The following is a 14,940-nucleotide window of genomic DNA, read 5'->3' as shown; positions in this document are numbered from 1 at the left end:
TAGCTATAGAATTCAATGTAGTCATTAACACTGCGGATCATAAGTAGTGTTATTGTTCCAGATAGACAAAAATTAATATTATGTAAAAAAATATTAATTAAATTAAGATTTTTACCACACGTTAATAGATACTTCATCTAAAATTGAAAAAAATGATATGTAGTTTTCAGCATATCTCTTGTAACAAATTAAAGGCAAATCTCACTAATACTCAATAACTACAAATCTTGGTGCAGCGAGAGTAACGTCAATCCGATACACATAGACTCTTCAGTAAGCCATGTCATATCCTTTATACATTTCAGCGCATTCCATGGGGCAATATTGCCTCCGAAACCAATGCTACAACGTAGTTCAGGTCTATTCATTCACAGTTCAGCAAAGAGTGCACAACCTGGGAACGGGAAGGAAAATCTGTACTGCCCTCAAAAGAAAGGAAGGAAAGAATGGTTAGAACCAAGGGCTAGACGGGGTAAGATGGTTAGGAATCGAAAGTTGTAGGATGGCAGGGAGAAGGAGAAAGTGATATGATAGTTTTATTATCAACACTGAAAACCAGTGCCGGCCGGCATGGCCGAGCGGTTCTAGGCGCTTCAGTCTGCAACCGCCCGACCGCTACGGTCGCAGGTTTGAATCTTGCCTCGGGCACGGATGTGTGTGATGTCCTGAGATTAGTTAGGTTTAAGTAGTTCTAATTTCTAGGGGACTGACGACCTCAGCAGTTAAGTCCCGTAGTGCTCAGAGCCTTTTTTTTTTTTTTTTAACCATTATTAACCACTACTAGAGTATAGTATAGATGAGCCTCAAGTAAGACCGTGGGCAGAAAATGTGCAGCGATCAGAAAGGCTAGGAATGCGGAAGGTGTTAGGAAGAAGGAAGTGCTGCTGCTAGGTAATAGCCGCGGGCTAGGTGTAGGTCCTCTGTTACAGGAAAGTTTGGGAGCAGCTTTCCTGGTCACTGGCATAGCGAGTGGAGCGGGCTCTAAGCACAGTGGGACTTAACATCTGAGGTCCTCGGTCCCCTAGACGTAGAACTAGTTAAACATAACTAGCCTAAGGACATCACACACACACATGTCCGAGGAAGGATTCGAAACTGCGACCGAAGAAGCCACGTAGTTCCGGACTGAAACGCCTAAAACCGCTCGGCCACAGCGGCCGGCCGAGTAGAGCGGGAAACAGTTCGAACAAGGATGGAGTGTATTGCATAAGTGGCGACCCGATTCATAGCACTAGTGTACTCTTTGTCAAGAGATTCAGGAGTCGATATGGGCCACGTCCTGAGGGTGCTGTGAAGTGCAGAATGTGGCGTTAGAAAGGGCGCCGATGACATCTGACTTTGCACATGTGTCCCTTGTACCAATAGGACTATCGATAGATGAGGTTCCACTAGGCTTTGTCTACACAAACACACGTCTGAGAATGTGGAGTGGCACAGGTGTTTCATGAAAGAGTGTAAGACGGATCTCAGACCACACATGATCGAGTACCTGTTCCCATCAGTAGAAGCAAGTCCTTTTTTTAGGCTCAATACAGAGTACCTTCAGCAATTTAAAAAATAATGTAAGTAGTATTCACTAGACAGATTCTAATATATCAAATGACACACGTACTGCACGTCATACAGAAGAAGAAACAACTGGAAAAAGTAAAATGAATCATTTCATAAACTTAACAATCCTTCATCAAGAGATGCAGTCAGTAAAAAATAAAATACAGCAATCTGAAGCTGAATTTCAGTCATTGAACGGTACTAAAATTTCTGCTACTTTACAATTCTCATTTATCAATAAAAGATGTAAATGATACTTGGTGGGTATGTACTGGGGGAAAAATAATGTAATACACATTTTTTTGTTTGTTCCCAAATGCACTTTTAAGGGCCAAGAAAATACCCAAAATGTAATTTGGCATTTCAGGTTTAGAGGCAATACCTTTGACACTATGAAATATAAAATATGTTTTCCATACAAAAGTTGATATATAATTAATGTTTTTTGAAAACTGTATGACCAGCTTCTCTAATAGTTTGAAATTTTACAAAACACTCCCAGACAGTTCGTTAATTTTGAAAAATAAAAAAATTTGGTTACAACGTCAGTTAAAAAAAATTCCCGTGTAATAAATCTGGTCTCTGAAACACCATTTTTTGAGAATAAGCCGTACACAATCTGGTGTCGGAGTATTTTCAATATACCTAATTAAAATATCTAAATATTCATTACTGTTCTAATTATTTATTTCACTTGTATTTGTTTTATATTTTAAACGATTATTTTACGTTTTACATTCTTTTTTGTTTTTTAGTTTACAGTTTCACATACGTGTATGTGTTAATATAAAATCATAACTAACTTATCATTATAATAAAAAATAATGACAATAATGATAATCTGTAAAAAATGCTTAAAACATAACGGTTTTTTGTACCATGAACAGAAAATGGAGGAACTTTCTTCACGTAATATACACGACGGAGAAGACAATATAAAACAAAACTCATCAGGATTTCAAATTGTCACGGAAGATCCTATAATACAATCTGATTTGTATCAGGCATATTTCGATACGTTGGTAAGCCTCGACGAAGAGAATTGACTCTGTACTACAGCCTGCAGCTTGATTGTATAATTTCTCAAGTGGAGATTGACGTGATAATCATTCAACACAGCTAAATCTGAATGTCTTCATAGAAAGTCCTTCCGTCGTCGAAAGCTGTATACGGTCGACTACTGTACCAGTGGCGTAGAGCCCTCTGGAATCACCAGACGAACAATTTCCATGCGCGCAGGTACGTGCTCTAAACGGGTCTTTCTAACTGACCACCGTAAGAACTTAACAATAGTACAACTATTTCTCATTCACTGGGAAAGAAAACATTTCTCAAATGTCTTTCGCTCTGGTCAGGTGTTTACCAGATTTCGATGCCGCCAAACGACATTTGGTGCTTCTAAATGAGGTTCTCGATTTCTCGGTCCAAACTCGCGAAAAACTACACTATGAAAAAGCGAATAGTCAATGTGGAAAAAAAAAAAATGTTTCGAGCGCAGTACCGCAGGACAAAAAGCATCTGGTGATCTCGAAGGGCTGAATGGCACAGGTACAGCCGTGAAACGTATACGGTTTTCGATGTTGGAAGAACATCGACATCGGACTGAAACGCATGGAAACATGTTGCCTGGTCGGACGAGTCTCGTTTGAAATTGTATCCAGCAGATGGACGTATACGGGTATGCTGACAATCTCATGAATCCATGTACCCTGCATGTCAGCAAGGGGCTGTTCAGGGCTAGTGGAGACTCTGTAATGGTGTGGGGCGTGTGCAGTTGGATTGGTATGGGACCCCTGATACGTCTAGATACGACTCTGACAGGTGCCACGTACGTGAGCATGTTTTCAGGTCACCTGCATCCATCCATATCCATTGCGCATTCCGAAGGACTTGGGAAATTCCAGCAGGACAATGCGACACCCAACACGTCCAGAATCGGTACAGTGTGGCTCCAGGAATACTCTTCTGAGTTTAAACACTTTCGCTGGTCTCCAGGTTCCCCAGATATGAACATTATTGAGCATATCTGGGATGCCTTGCAAAGTGCTGTTCATCCCCTCGTACTCTCACGGATTTATGGACACCCCTGCTGGATTCATGTTGTCAGTTCCCTCCAGCACTACTTCAGAAATTAGTCGAGTCCATGCCACGTCGTGTTGCGGCACTTCTGCGTGCTGGCGGGGGCTCTGCGTAATATTAGGCAGGTGTACCAGTTTTTTTGGCTCTTCAGCGTATGTGAAAGCCACTTTGAAATATGGGCTATTAAATTAACGGGGATTAACATCAACAACAAGTTAAGCATTCTGTGTGTGTATCGATCATCGTCAGAGGCCCTGCCTAAGTGGACAGACCGGTTCCCATCAGACCACCGAGGTTAGACACCGTCTGGCGTGGCCAGAATTTGGCTGGCTGCAGGCCTGCCCTGCCCTGCGACCTCCACTCGCGCGGTAGTGTTTACGTCGGCGCCCGGCGTGCTGTGGGTTCGCGAGACAACTTCGGTACACTCTCAAGGGGAGGCCATGACGTTGGGATCACGGATTTACTTTAAACTTTGTACACGTTCAGTAGGCCACTCAAACAACATGATGTGCAAGTAGTAAGGTGCACTACTCTGGCATTTCCGACAAAATCGCAAGACAAGTTTTACTCGTATACTATGCAACTGATGTATCTTCGCATCTGTGTAGAGTTACCGGTCGTGAGAAATCATTGTGATCAAGCGGCGTCGACACGGTGGCTCAGTGTGTTTGGTCAGGGGGTTACCTGTTCTCTGTAACAGAAAAACTGATCGAACGGATCAACGGCGAACTGGAATGGATATCATAGGACGTAGGCCCCGAACAAACGCAGCGAACAATAATGAACAAAAAGATATAAAAAAGCGGTAGGCGCTGGCAAGTAGTAAGCGAGTCTTCGAAAAGGCGATGGTTCGAATCCCATCACTACTTTTTTTTAAATCAATTTTTTTTCATTACTGGTCACCTCATTCAGTTCGTATGACATCTGACAGGCAATACAGTGAACAGCCAAAGAAATTGGCGCACCTGCCTAATACTGCGCAGGGCCACCGCGAGCACTGAGAAGTTCCGCAACACGACATGGCAGGGACGCGACTAATGTCTGATGTAGTGCTGGAGGGATTGACATTGCTGTCCATAAATTCGGAAGAGTACGACGGGGTGGAGATCTCTTGTGAACAGCACGTTGCAAGGTATCCCGGTTATGCTCAATAATGTTCATGTCTGGGAGTCTGGTGGCCAGGGGAGGTGTTTAAACTCAGAAGAGAGTTTCTGGAGCCAGTCTGTAGCAATTCTGGACGTTTGGAGTCTCACGTTGCCCTGCCCAAGTCCGTCAGAATGGACATGAATAGATGAAGGTGATCAAACCGGATGCTTAAGTACGTGTCACCTGGCACACTCGCATGTCGACATACCAGATGCCCCATATCACTCCAACTGCACACTCCCCACACCACACCACAGAGTCACAACAGGCTTGAACAATCCCTTGCTCACATGCAGTATCCATGGATTCATGAGATTGCCTCCATACCTGTACACGTCCATCCGCTTGATACAATTTGACTAGGCAACATGTTTCCAGTCTTCAACAGTTCAATGTCGATGTTGACTGGCCCAGGCGAGGCGTAAAGCTTTGTGTCGTGCAGTCTTCAAGGGAGCACATGTAGGCCTTCGGTTCCCAAAGCCCATATTGATGATGTTTCGTTGAATGGTTCGCACAGTTACACCTGTTGATGGCCAAGCATTAAAATTTTCAGCAATTTTCGGAAGGGTTGCACTTCTGTCACGTTTAACGATTCTATTGAGTTGTCGTTGGTCCCGTTCTTCCTGCATCTTTCACCGGCCGCAGCGATGTCGGAGATCTGGTGTTTTACCAGATTCCTGATACTCACGGTACACTCGGGAAATGGTCGTACGGGAGAATCCCCACTTCATCGCTACCTCGGAGATGCTGTGTCCCACCGCTCGTAGGCCGACTACAGCGTTTTTCTTGATAGGATCGAAACAGAAATTTTCTTTTGTGTCTTCTTGTATTTTCTTAACCTTTTCCATAAGTAAAAAGAACAGTGCCACGTTATTATGGCAAGTGATATCTGTCTTCCGGTAGATATAAGTAATCTTCTGATGATGTAAAATGTTCTTCTTGTGGAAACTAAAATTGGCTCCTTGACAAATAAGGGAAAAAATATGAATAGTAATGATAATACCATAGGATACTTCTGTAAATTTTGCCAATTGTTGCACCTTCTTGTGACAGATGACTATGAACTGTGATGTATGTCACCGACTCACAGGTACAGAGGAGTAAAACCTCTCCTGCGATTTTCCCCGAGATGCGAGAGTAGTGCACCGTGCTACGTGCTCATTATGTCGTTTTAATGGCCTACTAAAGGCGTACGAAGTTTGAAGTAAATATGTGATTCCAGCGTTGCGGCTTCCCCTTGTCAGTTGCGTTCGTGTTTGGTGACTTTTGCGAAAGTCCGTGAGTGGAATGGCTACAAACGCTTGTAGGAATTTTACGGATCAATGCACTTTCGAGAGAAAAGTGCAGAAACCAACGCGGTTCGAGATCAACTTTTGGAAACGATACGCTTTCTTTTTGCCACTAGACGAATTAATTGAATAGAATGGCCGTTCTCATGAAAAGAGGATATAAGATTAACATCAAGAAAAGCAGAACAAGGATAATGGAATATAGTCGTATTATATCTGGTGATGCTTAGGGAATTAGGTTAGAATACGAGACACTCGAAGTAATAGATGAGTTTTGCTATTTGGGCAGTAAGATAACTGATGACGTCTGAATCAGAGAGGCTATAAAATGTAGACTGGCAATAACAAGAAATGAATTTCTGAGGAAGAGATATTTGTTAACATCGAAGATAGAGTTAAGTGTTAGGAAGTCTTTCCTGGTGTTGTATAGTGTGTAGCTGTGTATGCAAGTGAAACATGGACGACAAAGAGTTTAAACAAAAAGATAATAGAAACTTTTGAAATGTGGAGCCACCGGAAAATGCTGAAGATCAGATGGGTAGATCACTTAAATGATGAGGAGGTATTGTGTAAAATAGGGGAGAAAATAAATTTGTGGCTCATCCTGGCTAGAACAAGGGATCGGTTCATTGGACGTATTCTGAGGCATCAATGGATCACAAGTTTTGTACTGGAAGGAAGTATGGGGGGGGGGGGGGTAAGAATCGTAGAGAAAGAAAAATATGGCTCAAATGGCTCTGAGTACTATGGGACTTAACATCTGACGTCATCAGTCCCCTCGAACGTAGAACTACGCAAGCCTAACTAACCTAAGGACATCACACACACCCATGCTCGAGGCAGGATTCGAACCTGCGACCGTAGCGGTCGCGCGGTTCCAGACTGAAGCGTCTAGAACCGCCCGGCCACTTTGGCCGGTGTAGAGGAAGACCGAGAGACGAATACAGTAAGCAGAGGGACATAGGTTGCAATAGTTACTCGGGGACGATGAGGCTTGCACAGGATAGAGTAGCTTGGAGAGCTGCATCAAACCAGTCTTCGGACTGAAGACCACAAGAACAACAACAACAACAACTGTGCAGCACGCAAATTATGATGTTCGGACTGTGCGAGTTCCTAACGTATCTTTTGAATATCCGTTGGGTACGTTGGGTTCCTAACTGTATTTGCAAAGCTTTATCTAGTGGCTCGCCCATAGTTTGTAATTGTCAATAAACTGAATTAATTATTAATTGTGACTACCAACTATGATTCCATACCACTTCCTCTTTTATGGTATTTAAGATATGGTGTGTAAGTGTGGTACGATCAAGGACTCACGTATCAACATCTTTCAGAGGAAATCCGCAAACATGCAGAATTTGCAAATCGATGGACCACCTTCGGAACGGCTGTCCCCAGTAGAGAGCGGAGCCCTGTCCAGTCGCCGACGGAAAGTTCAGCTACCGGCAGAACTACGTCACAACCTTTGAGTTAGATAGTCAATGACATTGCGGGACCACCTTCAGAACCATTGTGTGTTCAGTGGGTAGAGCTGGAGGTTCACATTGTGTGAAAACCGCAGTCTGATGTAGCTGAAACCATGAGTTCCGCCGCCGTTCAGGAAGCAATGGAGGCCTGCTTTCTGCCTCAGGTTTTCCGAACAAATTCTAACGGCACTCAAACGGGTATGAAAAAGAACTGTTGATTTTTTTAACAAATATCGAGAGTCCGATAAATCGATATTTAAGAAAGTTTGAACGGGCCCTCGATATAACGAAAAACACGGCGATAAATCGATATTCAACGGAAGTAATATCGATGTAATGGGCCAAAAAAAAAAAATATACCTACAAGTTGTAAACATTCTGCCAGTTTTATAGCTGTATATTTCAATATTGATTTATAATCAGATATTCTGTACATCAAAAAGCTAGCAGCCTGCTTACGCGTCTTACAGCAATAACAGAAATGAGAACGATGCACGTTCACACTCGGCGATAACCACTTTGCCAACAATGGTAACTGCGGGTAAGTGGCACAATAAAAGGTATGCGAAGGTTCCGCTGTTCGGTTTCGTCATATATCTGTCTTTTGTCCTGAACACTTCATATGGACTTGCATTTTTTTTTTTTCATTTCCTCAAACGCCAGCGACCTAGCAGTTGTATCAATATTGCGTCGTGAAGGTAAACGTTGTAGCTTCCGTTGGCAGCACTGAGCACCGATTACGTCGGCATTTCCCCTCACACGTCTCCGCTCCCCACAAACACCAATCTTGTCATGTAGATTTTTGTCATCAGTTTCAGTAACTGTTTTTGAAGAATGCCGATGTGAAGAAATAGCACACTAGTTGACTTAAAAATTGTTGGACGTGATGAAAGCTCAACAAGTAGTAAGACTCATTCACATAGTGAAAGTAAAATTATGTTCTACTACAATTTCAGATGAACAACTTCATATATTTATCGAAAATGGCGAAAAAAATTATATAAAATAAAAATATCGGCGCTCGATATTTTACCTCGATATCGATTTATCGCTGCGGCAACAATCGCCATCTCATATCGACATTTCTTTGAAAATCATCAAAAACCGTTATATTGAAATTTTATCGGTAGCCCTAGTATGGAGGTATGTAAAACAAAGATGAAGTGGTGAAATAAGATCGATAAGGATGCCTGGCACACGGTGGAGGATAGTACTGAGCTTCGTGAAAGCAGCGAATGAACTACGTAAAAAATGGTTCAAATGGTTCTAAGTACTATGGGACTTAACATCTGAGGTCATCAGTCCCCTAGAACTTAGAACTACTTAAACCTAACTAACCTAAGGACATCACACACATCCATGCCCGAGGCAGGATTCGATCCTGCGACCGTAGCAGCAGCGCGGTTCCGGCCTGCAGCGCCTAGAACAGCTCGACCACAGCGGCCGGTAATGAAATGCGTAGGCGCGCACACGGGGAGCTACAATCGCGCAGGAAGCTCGACGCGCGGGATATCACAGGTAAAGCATGAAGGCGAGGACTGCGCGTCGCCCATATTCCAGCGCTCGTGCCAGCAATTGCACAGAAAGAACGCCCAGGATACAAAAACACAACCGGACGATGCAAGCTCCGACACAGAAACCTCACAGTCATATGACTGGGCAGAAGAAGTACAGTAGATAGCGGGGAGGATCCAGAGCAGACTTTGAAATCTAACGTCACTCTCTCATCTTGTTCTACATATGGATCCTAAAGCTCATCAGAATGCTTTTTTTGTTATGACTCTGGAAATTAATAAAATGGAATATTCCTTTAGACTAAAGGCCTTAATAGATTCTTTAAATACATGTTAAACAGATTACAAGATGAAAGAGCAGGTTTAATACTGCTTTAAATCTCGACCCAGAATCCAATTGCAGGACCTCAGTTTTAGTCAACCCGTGTCTCCCCATTACCGAACGGACGCGGCATAGCCTGTATGTTTACGCTCCGTCAGGAACAGACAACAGACGCGAACGTAATCAGTTTTTTACTGCTGGTATGTGGCCTATACCATGAGGCTACAACTGCGTCATTATACTGGTGGGGGCGGGGGGGAGGGGGGTCACAGACGACAGACACCGACAGCTGACGCCTAACAAGTGTTAATCGCGGCAGACGTTAGTAGAAGCCCACAATTTAATAGACACTTGGAGACAGCCTCCGTCAAACACACACGGAGTTCACTAATTACTATGCCACAAGGCAGATTCGAATCTACCGCATGTCCGTGACTAATTATACAGCTGCTATACTGGGCTCTGAGGTACAAACTCTGGTATTCTCTGATCACTGTGCATATACATGGCAAGTAAATCCCGCTGATAGTGAAACAGAGGCGGCCGGAAATCAGGAGACTAAATACGGGGGCTGTGCTAGAAGCTTTTAGCATATGAAGTCTGACGACAGTGGAACTACGAGGGTAAGGCAATTATTATCCGCAACTTGGTTATGTTTTTGTTTATTTTGGTAGTACTGTCGTTTTACGTTGTTAACGCATGCTTTGTTCGTTTGTTGTTATATGTTTGCAATTTTCAAGGTGCTAGGTTAGTTTCGTTATCGCTGCTGTTCTGTTAATCATGGCTGCTCCGCTGTCTGTTGGCATCAAAGAAGAGCAACGTTCAGTGATCCTTTTTGTGGTTGGAAGGCGTATCAGGGGCCGAAATTCATCACAGACTTTCGGCACAGTACGGGAGCAGTGTCTTGCCACAACGGAGTGTCTACGAATGGATTGAAAAATTCCGAAGTGGTCGCACAAGTGTTACGCACGATGAAGGAGCTGAACTACCGTTTACCGCCACAAATGAAAAATAACAATGAGCGTCTATGTGAAATGATTCTCTTAGACAGTCGATTAACTATTGACGAAGTGACACATCGTCTGAAAATTAGTCACGGTTCTGCCTACGAAATCATCCACAACAGAATTGGGTTTCATAAAGTTTGTGCAAGATGGTTCCCAAAACGACTCATACAGTTGCAGGAACGAACGCGCTTGCAAATGTGCAAAAAACATTTGGACCACTATGATAACGAAGGTGACAACTTCTTAGACAGGATCATTACATGTGACGAAACATGGATCCATCATTACGAGTCGGAGAGTAGATTATGGAATGGAAACATCCAAATTCGCCGCGCAAGAAAAAGTTCAAGACCCAACCGTCCGCAGGAAAACTGTTGCTTACCGTTTTTTGGGACGCACAAGATCCAGTACTGGAACACTATGGGGAAAGGTTCACAACAGTAAACAGTGCAATTCGAATCAAACGTCGAGGATTGCTGTCAAAAGGTGTTGTGTTCTTGCACGACAATGCCCGTCCGCGTTCTGTTGCCCATACTGCTGAAACGCTCTAGAAACTCAAATTTGAAGTACTGGATCATTCTCCATATAGTCCCGATCTTGCCCGTTCTGACTATCACTTGTTTGGTCCACTCAAACAGGCATTAAGGGGCCGTCGATTTGCCTCGGACGAAGCAGTGAAATAAGCGGTGCATTCCTGGCTCGCAGCTCAACCGAGAACCTTCTTTTATGAGGGCATCAGGAAGCTTGTACAACGATAGACCATGTCGAAAAATGATGTTCTTGTAAGTTTCCTATTTTATTACAATAAAACTGTATAACTACTTTGAGGATGGTAATTGACTTACCCTCTTATTTCAGTCTTAAAAGCGCTTTTCTTCGACCTGGGGCATATGCGTAGCACTTCCTCCACCACTGGATGTCAAACCATGCTGCAAACGGTGAGTGAAGACGCAGAGTCAGACACAGGTGCGAAATGGGCCTGTCACGCCTCGTTTCTCGTGCAACGACTGCAAAAAGAAGTTAAATGTAGAAGAATGCCACTCTTCTATGGTACGCGTTTTTGATGAGTGTACGTCTTCTACGGCCACCATTAGAAATTGGTGTCGTGAATTTTGAAGAGTCTGGAGTCTCTTGACGATGAATCTCCCGCCCCGTCGCCCAACAATGGCAGTGACCCAGGGAAACATTGCTGTTGTGAGGAAAATGATTGAAGCTGATCCTCATCTCAGTTTTGTGAAACTGAAAGTACCCTAAACGTTGGATAGACTGTGGCGCACAGATCATCCTTCGGAATAATTTAGGCCTGACCAAGAGATGTCGCCCGTGGGTGCCACATTCCCTGACCGAAGCCCAAAAACCAGAATGAATTGTGGTCGTTTTATACTTGAACATTTCTACAAAGGGCTGTCAAAAGACATAATATCGTAATAGGTGATCAAACATGAGTGTACCATTGTGACTCCGAAATGAAGAAGCAGTTTTCACTACGGTGCTTTCTAAGTGAGGAGAAGGTGAAGCTCTGGAAAAAAGATGGTGGCCACTTTCTTCACTAAGACGCGCAATCTGGTTGTATGTGACTGAATGTCTACCGAAAGTCATCACCGCATGGAGGTCATAGCACTCAGTGTAGAAAAGTGGGCACCTTCTTCTGCATCACGATAGTGCCCCAGCACACACGGCTGATAAAACAATGGCTTTCTTGGAGAAGGAAAAAGAGTTTTACCGCGCCCATCCTATTCGCCTGACCTGGCATCGTGTAACTTCATCCTGTTCATAAAGATGAAGGAAAAAATTTGCAGGTAGCGTTTTTCGTCCCATGATGACCATATCGCAGCCAACAAAAGTGCTCCGAGTAACTTCCCAAAAGAAGCTTGGAATGAGACATTTTCGAAGCGGTTTCAAGGGATGGAAAGATGCATAAGTGATCACGGAGAGTATTTCCAAAAATTGGATCAGTTATATTGTAAATAAAAAAAATTTCCAAATTCCTGCTAAAAATTTTTGGCATAACCCTGTAGGACGCCGCACATCAATTTGAGCTCCAGCAGATCTGGAATCTGTATCTCCACAAACGCACTGACTTCCACAGCACCGAAGATTGGTGGATTGCTAGCGCAAAACAAGCTTTGAGATCGATTCTGAAAATCTGTAAAGGAGAGAGAGCGTTTGGCGAAAGTCTGCCACTGAATTCTATCTTCAGCGCTTAAAAGGGTTCTCAGAAGCCCACCCGAGTTTCCGTCGCTATTAAAATGCATCAGGAGGGAGCTTCTTACGAATAAAAAGCTCAAGCAGAAGGCACGACTGTCACCAGTCAACCAACCGGCAGTTTCTAGAGGAAGAACCATTCGATTACCATGTATTGCGGGAACACGTGGGCCGCCGCCAATTTTTTTTTCTCATCATACATTTTTTCAGTCTCTTCATTATCTGCAGAGCTAGTTGGCGTATGAACTTGTACTAGTGTGCTGGGTGTTGGCTTCGTGTCTCTCTTGGCTACGATAATGCGTTCACTAAGCTGATCATAGTAGCTCATCTGAATGTCAATTTTCTTATGCATTATTAGACATACTCCTGGATTACCGCTATTTGATTTTGTATTTACGAGTGTAACCCTGTACTGACTTGACCCGAAGTTCTGACTATTCTGTCCCCGAACTTCAGTAATCCTCGGTATATCTAACTTTGGCTATCAATATCCTTTTTGAATTTTGTAACAGACCTACTCAATTAGGGAAGCCGCTCCGACCCTTGGATTGCCAGTTTTGTTTTTCCTGATGATGACATCCTCCTGAACGGTCCCCGTCTGAAGGTCTGAACGGGGGACTATCTTACCTCCAGAATATTTTACCCAAGGGATTCCATCACCATCTAACAGTACAGTAGATCTGTATGCCCTCGGGGAAAATAACGGCGGTGTACAGTAGCAGCGCAGCCAGGCATTGTTGGATGATGATACAAGGTCAGATCACTCAGTCATCAAGACTGCTGTACCTGCAACTACTGAAACGGCAACTTCCTCACTTCAGGAACCACGCGACTGCGAAAATATTCTTCGAATGTTCATTGTTTTCAGGTCCTTGTAGAAAGATATTTAGAATTACGTTTATGAATAAAGCAAGACCACTGCACATATTTTGCCTGTAGGATGGGTCGTATTAGTATATTCCAATATCAGAATGGTAATTCGTTTGTTTGGAAACTTAATCATTAAACTGAATTGAGGATACCGTGTGCGCAACCGAACAGACGTGCGAAATACAGTTGTTCTAGAAACGTAGTCAGAGTGCATTATACCACTAATTCCAGGGGCCAATATTTACAGATTTAAAACGGGTATTTTAATCGGGGAAAATTTCTGTTGGCATTGCTGTGTCAAACAGTATTAACTTCACAAGCAGCAAGATCAGAAAACATTCCCAAAAGTACCTATATCAGTGTCAGAGCCTCAGAAAAACAAAAATAAAAATGTATAACAGCACGTGTTAGGAAGTCTTCTCAAACCCTCAAGTACGTAGAGTTCTCAAAATTCTCGGCATAAACGATATATAGGAAGGTGCTACTTGATACAAAACCTTTCAGTGACAAAATAATTTACAAGGCAGAGAATAAAAGCAAAACAATCTGAGATATCATTATACAGAAAACAAGAAGAGACAAACAAAAGCATAACAACATACTGCTAAGGGGGCAGGGGAGGAATAAAGCAACAAATTATCCACACAATCTAACAAATTATGTGAGTAAGAATTTTTCAAATATTACAGAAACTAGCGCGTAAATGCTTCCAACGGACCACGAAAAATGCGAATAAGTTCCTGTCTACTTAAGAGCCTCTGACTGAAAAGTGGGGTACCAACTACCTCATTCTACCTTCCTCATCACCTTCAAAAATTTTCCAAAAAATGTTGGCATGCAAACACATTCGCGCTCTCTATAACATGCAACTCACCTCTCACTCCCACAAGGTCTCCCATCTATAACTCACTCACACCCAGTAATCCATCGCTGTAAGTCGCTCATGTCCATCCACTTCCAGCTGCCCTTCGTCGCTCACCCATTCAACCCAACTCATTGTCATTATCTCTTTATGTCTCTCTGTCACCGTCTCCCGTGTCACAGTCCCTTCTTTCTGTCCTACTACTACTGTCTCCTCGCCCTGCCACTGTCTCCCTCTTGCTCTTTCTTAGTGCTACTGTGTCATTCATTCATTCTCAGTGGTGCTGCCCTTTCTCACTGTTACTATCTCCCAGTTCCTCGTTGTCGTTGTCATATACTCAGTCTCTCATTACCACTGCCTCTCACCACTTTCATTTTTTCTTTTACTCCTAACTTCCATCCCCCCTCCCTAACTTGCACTGTCTGCTTCACTCAACTGTGTTCCATTGCCACTGTGTCTTTCTCTCTCTCACGTTGCCATTGTCTCCCTCGCTGACACAGCCACTGCCTGCTATCTTCCAATAATTATTACTTTTCCGTCTCTTTTGTATGGCAGTCTCCTTCTCTCTCACCATAAAAAAGTGCGAATATGTTCGCATGCCAAAATTTAATCGGGAATTTTGTAAA

The sequence above is a fragment of the Schistocerca serialis genome, chromosome 6 (genome assembly GCF_023864345.2).
Source record: "Schistocerca serialis cubense isolate TAMUIC-IGC-003099 chromosome 6, iqSchSeri2.2, whole genome shotgun sequence".
NCBI classification, from domain to species: Eukaryota; Metazoa; Arthropoda; class Insecta; order Orthoptera; family Acrididae; genus Schistocerca; species Schistocerca serialis.
The sequence above is the reverse complement of the archived record's forward strand: the minus strand, read 5'-3'. Positions refer to the sequence as shown.